Source organism: Mytilus californianus, unplaced genomic scaffold (genome assembly GCF_021869535.1).
Source record: "Mytilus californianus isolate M0D057914Y unplaced genomic scaffold, xbMytCali1.0.p SCAF_9, whole genome shotgun sequence".
NCBI classification, from domain to species: Eukaryota; Metazoa; Mollusca; class Bivalvia; order Mytilida; family Mytilidae; genus Mytilus; species Mytilus californianus.
In genome coordinates this window covers 53,143,696-53,155,351 of record NW_026262745.1, presented here as the reverse complement: position 1 = coordinate 53,155,351, position 11,656 = coordinate 53,143,696, and the positions used below count along the sequence as shown (strand labels likewise).

General features: G+C 32.3%; 1 long non-coding RNA gene across 1 annotated transcript; it reads left to right on the top strand.

Moving 5' to 3' along the window:
- The first annotated feature begins 4,942 nt into the window (after window positions 1-4,942).
- On the top strand, window positions 4,943-11,338 carry LOC127715425 (uncharacterized). The gene is made up of 3 exons (XR_007988409.1): window positions 4,943-5,303; window positions 10,838-10,910; window positions 11,229-11,338. It is a non-coding gene; the product is annotated as an uncharacterized LOC127715425 (long non-coding RNA).
- Window positions 11,339-11,656: the final 318 nt, after the last annotated feature.

Sequence of the window (11,656 nt, the reverse complement as noted above, 5' to 3'; positions counted from 1 at the left end):
CATGTGACACCCTTCGTGATGCTCATGTTAGTACAAACCCGGTAATAAGTCTAATTCGGTAGACTAAATTACTCTTGTCCCTCCGTGATTTCATTTTATAGGTATACGGGACAGTAGCAAGGGGGGGGGGGGGGATAATAACTCATCGAAGCAAGTTTAAGGCGTTGTTTTCATGAAGATGCTTGTAATAAGCATCCAAATTTCTCTGTCAAATATTTATGATATTGCACTTTAAAGCGTTCAAATTCGATTTCTCAACATTTCGAAAAATGGGAGTTACATCATTAAAACACTCACACGACGAAATACCAGAGATTCATATAATGTTGGGGTAAACAGTATGAATGCTTACATAAACACTGCGACATTATGTTGTGCCAAAACCAGAAATGCTACCTATACATGTCGATAGCATTGACAAAATCAGGTTGTTTGTTTTTAGCAACAACAAAAAACCACTAAAACAAATCAAGGAACACCATATGTTTCTTTTGCAATTGGTTATGTGCTCTTTCAAAACTGTTTTGTCCTAATTCAAAGAAATTAATCAACTATACATATCTACTGTATGAATTTGTATTGCTGTCTGTGTCTTTTTGTCACCGATAATATCACTGTGATACATTTTCATCTTCTCTTATCTTTGATGTAAAAAAATATCTTTAAAACCTATGAACATGATAAACAAAGAAAAACTATACAAACTGAGTGAATAAATCTCTTTCTGTTTGAAAGATTTGCTATTTTTTTAGTTGACGTAACCCGAAAGGACAGTGTGATCGTTTGTCATCATTTTGGCGTCCGTCGTCTGATCATTTTTATAAACATCTTCTCATCTGAAACTATTTGGCCAAATTTAACCACACTTGGCCATTATCATCATTGGGGCATCTAGTTTTAAAATGTGTCCGATGACATCGCCTGCCAATTAAGATGGTAGACATGTCTACAAATAGAACATAGAAGTAAAATGCAAGTGTTGTCTTTTATTTTGAAAATCGCTACACACAGAAAAGATCTGTTAATACAGAATATTTTATTGTTGAGGTCTACCTATTGTCCATTTACGTCAAAACAGTCAGATCACTCATATCAGGAGTTATTGCCCTTAAATGACGAATTGTACTATTTTTTTTATGTTTGCCTATTATATTAAAATCTATAATATAGAGATAAACTTTAAGTAGACAAGATTTACAAATAAGTCACCATAGCCGAAATTGCTAGATGACCCCTTTTTCAGAGTTACTGCCCTTTACTAACGATTTTTAACACTTTTTGGCGCTTGTATTGAATATCATAAAAGCAGTAAAAGATAGAAATAAACTCAAAAAAGCAAATTGCTCTACAAATAAATAAATTGGCCAAAACCATTAGTCTACTTGTTATTGGGGTAATTACTCTATAATGATGATTTTTACAGATATGTTTTGTATTTTTGCCTATTATCTTAAAAATTATTTTAGATAGATAAACACTTTTAAAAGTAAAATTGATCAATAAAATATAATCTACAATACGTCAACATGACTGAAATTGTCAGTCGACTCATTATTGGAGTTTTGCTCTTGCATGAAGTTTTTTACCAATTTATATATGTTTTTGTCTATTACCTTGAAAATTTATAATAGATAGAAAAGACACTTTGGGTAACAAAAATTATCAGCAAGACAATATCTGAATAGTAAGTAGATTCTTTATCGGAGTGATTGCCCTTAAATGACGTTTTGTTTACCCCTTTTTATGTTTTGGGCAATAATGGTTACCAAATTAGATCTGAGTTATGCCGCTTTGTGCGACGAATATCAGTTTAAACAACTAAAACTGAAGACAAATTGTAAGTCGAACACTTTTTAAATGGAAAGGGTTAGAAATCAAAAAGAACTGCATTACTCGAATTAAAACCAACAACAAAAAACAATATGTGATCTTCTATGAAAGACTGGATTTGTTGAAATCCTTTTTTGGTCCGTCATTACAGACTTGTATACTTGTCAAACCATTGAAGCTTTTGTCAGAGGTACAATATTTACATTTTGTTCGTCGGGTTGTCTGTTGGACATGATCCCCTATCATCGACTGTATTGTGGAACACCACCCGTTAAACCGTTGTAAGCGGTCTATATTTGTTGAAAATTCCCATTAATATCCATCCAATAATGGTGTGCAAGCTGTCTGCGGGAGAACATCTCCAGTCATCAATGATCTGCAAGATGTTTGTTTTGCAAAGTATCTCTCGTCTTCAATGCTAAGCAAAATGAAAGCTTTTTTCGATATGTATACTCGCCTTAACGCCTTGGAAGGATAATGTACTCCAAGTATTCAGCGGCGCCACAAAGTTTAAGTCACCTATCCATAACGGCTATGGACTCACATTTCTAAATTTGGGCACAGTTCTTAACGACAATGTGCATGGTGTGTTTGATCAGTGGTAGGTGGTATGAAAGTCATTGTTCATACCTTAAATTAATATAAATGCCCAGATAAAATAATGCACATGAGAACTACAGCTTAGTGTTAAGACTTTTAATTGCCCTTCCACTATGTACCATTAGACTTGTTTCCATAACTCACCATAATATCGCTTCGACAAAGTCTTGCTTATTCCTATAAGAATTGAAAGCTGTTTTCTGACCTTTCATTCATGAAAATACCTGGGTTGAATCATGTATCAGAGGTTCATAACAGCATCTCATCATTCCAGTTCACCCTCAGAGTTAAGGTGTCTCAATTCACCTTTTCTATATACATGTATTTCCTGACACCAAAGTAGCTGAAAACTGGTTGTTACATTGATAGCTTTTGTACATATCTTACCATTAATTGAACGCATTGTCCAAGTATTCCGCAACACCAAATACACTTATCTTTTACGGGTATCGACAAACATTTTCTTGTATCTGTGTACATATCAATGCGGTAAATAATTTGTCCCGTGTCAGTTGAAATGAAAGTCAATATCAATACCTTTTATTGGTTTAAGCACAATATGGGATTATGCACCTGATGTCTACAGCCTGATGTCAAAAGCTAAGTTGCACATCCATCCACTATGTGCCAGTAGAAGTGCTTCCATAATTTACAATAATTTCCGTGCGGTAAACATTCTACAAAAGTTGGATTGACACCTCTTTTCTAGCCGTTTAACTCGTGCAAATGTCTTTAATATTTATTCATTGTCACAGAAGTAGAAATCAATCTGAAAATCCGGCAACCGCTCTATGATAGATAATTGCAGTCTATTTATTCCACTTGGAATTACCAACATTGTCAGTTAGATATCAACAAATTAATAAGAACACATGTTAATTATTTTATCGCAAAATAAACCATTTTTTTATTCTAAATCTATCTGGATTCTGAAATATATAAATGTTAGACATGACACATGTTACTGTAAAGACTATTCTTTATGAATTAAAACAGTTCGCTGGAAAGAAGTCATACGCCGTTTTTGTGTGATATTATTATTTAAAGTATTTGTTTTGCATGCTATAAGCACAGACTCGAAAACTGTTTTAATAACATTCAAGTAATTTAAAAAAACACAAACATGAACATTTAAATAGCTACCAATAAACAAATAAACAATAGACGAATATAAGTATAAATGTTCACCTACATTTGGTATTTAAAGACTCGTAGTTTTAGTGGAAATGACATGGGTAAGTTGTCATATTTTTTTTCCAGAAAGTACAAACGAACTTAATGTGTATTAAAAAGAAAACGCTGCGTATATGAGTTGCAACAACTAATCTAAAGCAAGTATAAATATAACATTGTGTTTAGCTTATTGATTATTTGTATTTTGGGTCAATGACATGATTGGTGTGTATTCAATTTTGTATCAAACTGGAAAGCGGACATGACAGCATAGAACCATCTTGTTTGGGAATATGAACAAATAATGTGTGCATTTTGAAAATAGTGACCAAAATATAGTTGTTAAAGTGGAGCCAACGGATAATTTTGGAACCGGAAATCAGATAATTTTCTATACATTGTATATGGATATCAAATGTCGTTAAAATTTGAATAATTTAGGTTTTGCGTCAATATTGAAAATGACGTTTGTTGAATAATTGCCTTTTTCGCCAGGAATTAATTTATATTCCTACAATATATTTTTCTACAATAATACACTTCTGATTCAGTGTTCTCAACTTAATTCAAGTTAAAAATATCATAGTGATTGTGCCAGTTATTTTTAATTGAAAGAACATGCTCGCCATACATTGATTTCTTAAATAAATAAATACAAATTACAAGCAGTTCAAACGCAATTGACCCTAACATGATCTAGAAATTTAATGCAAAAATGCAAATACCACGACTTCAAAAATATTTAAAAGTTACGTATAAACTCATCATGGATACAAGGATTGAAATTGTGTATGCCAAACGCGCGTTTCGTCTACACAGACTCATCAGTGACGCTGGAATAAAAAAAAGTTAAAACAGCAAAATAAAGTACGAAGTTGAAGAAATTCCTAAACGTTTTGCCAAAAACAGATAATTTATTATTACCATATCAATGATAACTCATATCAACACGGAATTGATGTCTACTGTGTAGTAAAGTTAATAATATTACTATAAATGGACTTTATACATATTATATGCATTCAATATATATGTTTGACAAACTGTACCTAGCACGTAATACATGGTACTACTAATAAAGCCTCCTCCGAAAAGAAGATTAATCAACATGATCAAAATCCAATGTAACGTTTATTTATTGTCACAGTAACGGAAATCAATCAACAAATCCTGCAACAGATTTATGAAAGACTTTTAGAAAAAAATGATAAATAATTGCACTCTTTGTATACCGCTTGGAATTACAAACATTGTTATTTATAGTAAGACGTAAACACAATTAAAAAACATATATAACATTATTTTCTTGCAATAACATATATTCAATACATAGTAAACATTGATTCGAATAGATATTGATTTATAATGCGTCAAACTTTAATGTACACTATTTCATAATAGCTTTAATTGTGTAAAACGTTGCACCATTGAAGTACTAAATTCAAGGTGATTCCTTTCATGGACTAAGTATAAAATGGATGACTCAGATAGCATTCAATAATTAGACAATACATATATCGATAAACATATATACAATTGACGAATTTAAATACAAATGTTCTCCTACATTATCAGGCATTTGAAAACACGTGGTTTAGTAAAATTACACTTATTGATATTTTCTTCATAAAATATATACGAACTGAAAGACTAGTAAACAAAGAAAGCTTGGACAATGGTTAACAACACCTAATATAAAGGTAAGTAATAATATATATATATATATCCGACGCAATCATAAGTTTGAACGTTGTTTTCAATTTAGACTTGTATATATATCAGATATCATCAACAATAGTAACATTTCACTTGACGATTTACCAATAATAAAACGTCGCCTCGCAGATATTGAAAAAATTTAACTATCCAAACATAAATAAAAACAAAGGAATAAATTTCAAAGAGATAAAATTCACACTGTCTATTTAAATCAGGATATGAATGATATCTATACAACAAACCATAAGGTCCCTAGAAAAAGAAAATTTAAAAGACGGAAACAAAAAACTGAAAGCATTGTTGTAAATTTGTCATCTAAAGAACTTACACGTGCTGAAGAATCTCTTTTAAGTAAAGGTTTAAACTTCTGTCCTATCCCATCAAATGTAAATAACTTTCAGCTAGACGAGGACTTAGACCAATTCGCTAGACGTTTACGCTTGAAAGATTTTTTCTACAATAGGGGCAAGAAAAACCTTGAAGAAGCTGGATTAACAGATTCAGATACTGACACCAATGTAGAAGTCACGCCCATCCCAAAATTTAAGAAAAAAAGTTCATGGAAACCACCTTAGAGTAAAAATGATAACTTGGAGTCATTCATTAACTACGTGAGGTCTGATATAAAGTCCTGTATAACAAATACAAGAAATTATAATTTATCCAAGTCAGAAAGCATTGCTTTGAAAGCGTTAAAAGATCAAGAGGATATCGTAATAAAACCTGCCGACAAAGGGGGCGCTGTGGTTGTCATGAATAAAACAGATTACATAGCAGAGGGAAATCGCCAACTTTCAAACTCCATTTTTTATAAACAATTAACCACAGATCCAACACTAAATATTATTCGAAGGATCAACACCATCCTTCAAGAGACGTTCGACAAAAAGCATATAGACAATGACACCTTTGATTATCTCCGACCTCTTGAGAACGAAGCAAAGGCCGGAAGATTCTATATGTTGCCTAAAATACATAAAACGGGAAATCCAGGTCGACCAATTGTTTCAGCAAATAGTCATCCAACTGAAAAGATATCAGAATTTGTAGACCATCATCTAAGACCTCATGTGAAAGAACTACCCTCTTACATTCAAGATACGACTGATTATCTAAAGAAAATGGAAAGCCTCAATCCTCTACCAAGCAATACTATACTTGCATCCATGGACGTGTCTTCTTTATATACCAACATTCCACAAGAAGAAGGAATAGCAGCGTGTGAAGAGGTATGGAACACTCGTAGTGAAAAAAAATCCTCCAACTGAGTGCCTTGTTACACTTCTAAAACTAGTGCTAGAGAACAACAACTTCTCTTTCAATGAAAAACATTATCTCCAGATAGACGGTACTAGTATGGGCACAAAAATGGCCCCGTCATATGCTAACATATTTATGGGCCAAATTGAAAAACGCCTCTTGGCTAGTGCTCCATACCAGCCCTTATCATGATTCCGATTCATTGACGATATTGATTTCAAATGGACAGATTCACAAGAACATCTTAATGAATTTCTAGGACACTGTCACTCTTTCCACCATTCAATAAAATTTACATATGAATCATCTATGGAGAAAATAAACTTCCTCGACACTACGAGTTACATCAAGAACGGAACCATTATAACGGACCTTCATACCAAACAAACGGACAAACATCAATTCCTTTCTTCTAAAAGTTGCCATCCTAAACACTGCTCCCGTGGCATCCCATTCAGCCAGGCATTGCGAATCAAGAGAATATGCTCTACTGAAAATACGCAAAATGCTAGACTTGGACAACTACGTAAACATCTAGTTGTTCGAGGATACAATAACAACATCATTGATAGCGCTTTCGAAAGAGCAAACAAAACTAGTCGCCAAGAACTTCTAGAGTACAAAGATAAGAATAAAGCATCTAACAGAACACCCCTTGTACTCACTTACCATCCTGATTTCAAAAATGTGTCTTCCATTGTTCAGAAGCATTGGAAAATTATAGAAAATGATTCAAATCTTAAAAAAGTATTTCCCTCACCACCAGTCAAGACCTAAAAACATCCGTGACAAATTAGTGACATCTGTATTAGCAAAGCAGCCTACTCCATCTCCCGGTTGCTACAAACAATGTGGTCGAAGGAACTGCTTGTGTTGTAAAGCTGCCAATACAAGCAGTTCTTTCATCAGCTCCGTTACTAAACAAAATTATACCATCTACTCAAATTCCAACTGTAAAACGGAGAACTCAATTTATATATTAACATGTGACACATGTGGCATTCATTATGTGGGAGAAACAATGGAAAAATTTAATATTCGGCTCAATAACCATCGTTCATGGTACAAAACCAACAAAAACTGTCCTCTCACAAGACATCTTCGTCCAACGAAACATCCTTTTGATAATGTTACCTTCCAAGTCATAGAAGTCAACACCGAGTGGGACACCACGGCGAGAAGGAGAAGAGAAAATTTTTGGATCCACCAACTCCACACTTTAGAACCTGATGGTCTTAACGAAAAAGATGAGAAAAGATACAGGAAAGATAAAGAATAATTTAGTACACAGCATCGTCCTTTTTATCCTGTAATATTGGCCAATGGACGTTGCTAACTTCAACTACCAATTTTGTAAAAATCTTGAACTTCATCCAAATTATGTATTATTTTCAAGGCAGCTAACTTCAAGTGCAACATATACATTGAGCTGCAAAAGTTTCTTATCATCTACATCCGATTTCACCTGGATAGATGCACGCTTGATAAAGCTAGTTAGTCTAGCGAAATATTGCGTTTATTTTCATCATTTTGTAAATATTTTAAACATTCTTATATTTACATACTAAATAGTGTGTTAAAATTACATTGTTAGGCAATCTATAATTTTATTTGTGTAATTGAATTAATCTCTGAACTGATTAATCCACACTCCCATAGATTTGTATGTCATGTGCTGCTATTTATAGGCACTTAAATATATATATATATATATATATATATAAATATAATTGATGAATTACATTTTGCGTCCATAATGTTGTTTGCTTTACTTTTTACTAAATTGTTTCAAACTGAAAAGCTGACATACCATTAAGGTCCAGCTCATATATAAGTGTCTGAGAACTGGGAGAAAAATAACGCATTTTAAAAAATGTGGCCAACAGATAGTCTAAAATTGAGAGAGAATGGATAATTTTGGACACCAGAAGTTAATTATATTATGTTATAACTTTATATCAAAATTCGTGAGACATTCTAACAATTAGAATTAGTACATATGTTGGGGTCCATATTGGAAATGGCGGTTGATTTATAAACGTTTGTAGCAGGAATTAATTCTTATTCAGACATTTTTCTACCACACTATATTCGATCACTTCAGTGTTTTCAACTAAATTAAATTTATAAACGACATAGTATTTTGTGTTAAATTCATTTAAAAATAGCATTGTGACCAAACATTTGTTTTTAAATAAAGATTGAGGAAGATTGCAAGCGCCAAATACGCTAGGTAACACTGACATATCATATTTACAATTGTATATGTAATACAAAGATGCAAATATTATGTATTCAAAACTAATTTACTTGATTCGTGTATGAAAGTTACTCATGTTACAATAAGAACATATATATCAAGCTATAATGATTAAAAAAAACGCACCAAATTGGTTTTGTCTGCATTGCATTAATATTGTGGTTAAAAGGGGCACTAGCTACCATATATGAAACAAATTAAAATATGATTTTGTTTCGTTCAATCATTAATAAAAGTGAAATAATGTAATAATTTGTTTTTAGTAGCCAATTCGGTTCAGTTTGGTCAAAATAACCATAGACACATTGCTGATGAATTTGGATATACGTTTAAGTATGTTATAAATCAAATATGAGAACTTGAGTCAAATCGGTGAACATGAATTTTACAGTTAGTGGCCCTGTAAGAGGTGTATGGATTAATTGATTGATTGTTGGTTGCTTAATTCCAGTGACAAATATTTCATGCATGCTCAGGACGACTATGTACGGATTAAGGCGTGTAGGATAATGTTTTTCTTCTTCATCATCTACATTTTACTCTTTTGTTATAATTCGTTGTTGCAGTCGAATCTTGTGTTTCTCTCCGAAATCTTTACGGGACATGCATTATTATTATTATTATTAATAATGACATGTATCAAATAAATGTTGTATCTTTATATTATTTAAGATTGAAACGGCAATTGAATAATCTATTTTATTTGTTTCTATTTTCTGCTATTTTTCATATACTATCATTGTATTATATTTACAGTTGTTGAAACGTCTCTTTTTTTGTCGAGCAGATACTGCTTATTTTTTCTAAAATCAACCCAGTAACGTCAATTGGATTAGGTTGACTTGATTATAATTTGATTTATACAGCTCATCAGATGGAATTTTAACAAAAATCACAACAAAACTAAATGCAAACATTAAGCTATCTAACCTCCAATTTTCTCATTGTAGGTATGAAGTTGCATGTTTAAATTTTAAGCATTTTCATAAATGGTCTTTGTGGCTGTTTCCCCTTTCACATTTACAGTGTAATAATAAACAGTCATCTGTACCAAGTCAGGAATATGACAGTTGTTATCCATTCGTTTGATGTGTTTGAGCTTTTTATTTTGCCATTTGATTAGGGACTTTCCGTTTTGAATTTTCCTTGGAAGTCGGTATTTTTGTTATTTTACTTTTGTCTCATATTAAAAATTAAGATGCACACTGAACCACACAAATGTCAGAAATATTAACAGAGCGAGACAACTTCACTCATATTTTCGTTAAACTGTGTTTTCAGATAAACAAAAGATATAAGAAAATAATTATCTCTTTAACTTGGTTGCACCATTTCAATTGAAACTTATCAATTGTGCATAGTTACGTTTATGTATTATCATAGTTACAGTGATATGTTTTCTCAATATCAAAATAGTTTTGTCTTGCATAGCGTAGTGTCACATATGTTGTGTGTTTATAGTTAACCAACCAGTCAGACAACTAACTTTAGAAGAAAAGCAGATGTCCCAATTTCAAAGTACAGTAATTATACAATGTGTTATTAAAAATCAAAGCATAACTTCCGAAAAACGTGAAACAAATCCAAAAAACCTGCGAAGAAGTTTTTTTTAGGTAAGCCTTCGTTCTGAACCCCCCCCCCAAAAAAAAAAGCCAATGATGTATTACTACCTCATAATGTGAAAAGCTTTAAGATCAAAAGGGACAAAAGATTAATTAAATCCACCTATAGTTAATCTTTGTCTGAGATCTTTATTTTTATTATTTTAATAATTTATCAATTTATCAAAGGATCATTGAATTGAAAATTTAAAGGTATATTATGAATCTTGTAAGTACCGAAGCCTGCACTACTAAGCTGGTGATACCCGTTGGGAACGAACAGTCCACTACCAGCCTTTCGGAACTATATGCCTAAGATCTGTCAGCTGTATATTTATTCGATTTGTCACGACTTGAAATTTCTTTTATCATTTTTCTGATTTTCAATTTTCAGGCTAGTTATGAGTAGAAAAGAGAGCAGGTCTTTTTATGTTGCCTTTTGAAAATATGGCGAAGGAAACTAACATGTAAGTTCAAATGTAAAAAGGGGTACACGTAAGAGCAAAGGTGGTTGACAGTTATTGCATTTATAAATTAACAGGGTTGACATTACGAACCCATTTCATCTGTGACGATTGATAATTTTCTTAAAAAAAACATTTTTTATTATACCTTTCAGATATTGGAAAATCATAACTTGCCAAATGTTTGATTCTTAATACTTGACTCACATTAAGTCATAATGCTTTAACTATTTTATTTTCTATTGTGTTTTGTTCTTTTCAGAGAACCTTATACTCAAACATACTCAAATACATAAATGTTTTTTTTTGTTTTCTTTATAGGGTAAATTATTTAACAAAATTAAAGGGCATCGTTAATATAGAAACATTGTCTCGAGTATATGGCAAATTAGGTAAAACAGGTATGTATATGTCCCGTAATACTATTTGGTTAACCTTACACAAGTTTTCGTTAACGAAGACCGATGATGTACCTATTACGTACTTAATAACTTAGTTATTTTGAACGCATAATAGTATGTTATTCAAAAGAGAGGCGAAAGATACCAGAGGTACATTCAAACTCGTAAGTCGAAAATAAACTGAACGCCATGGCTAAAAAAGAAAAGGACCCGCAGACAAACAAAGTACATAAAACACAACATAGAAAACTAACTGAGCAACGCGAACCCCACCAAAAACTGGGGGTGATCTCAAGTGCTCTGGATGGGTAAGCAGATCCTGCTCCACATGTGGCACCCGTCGTATTG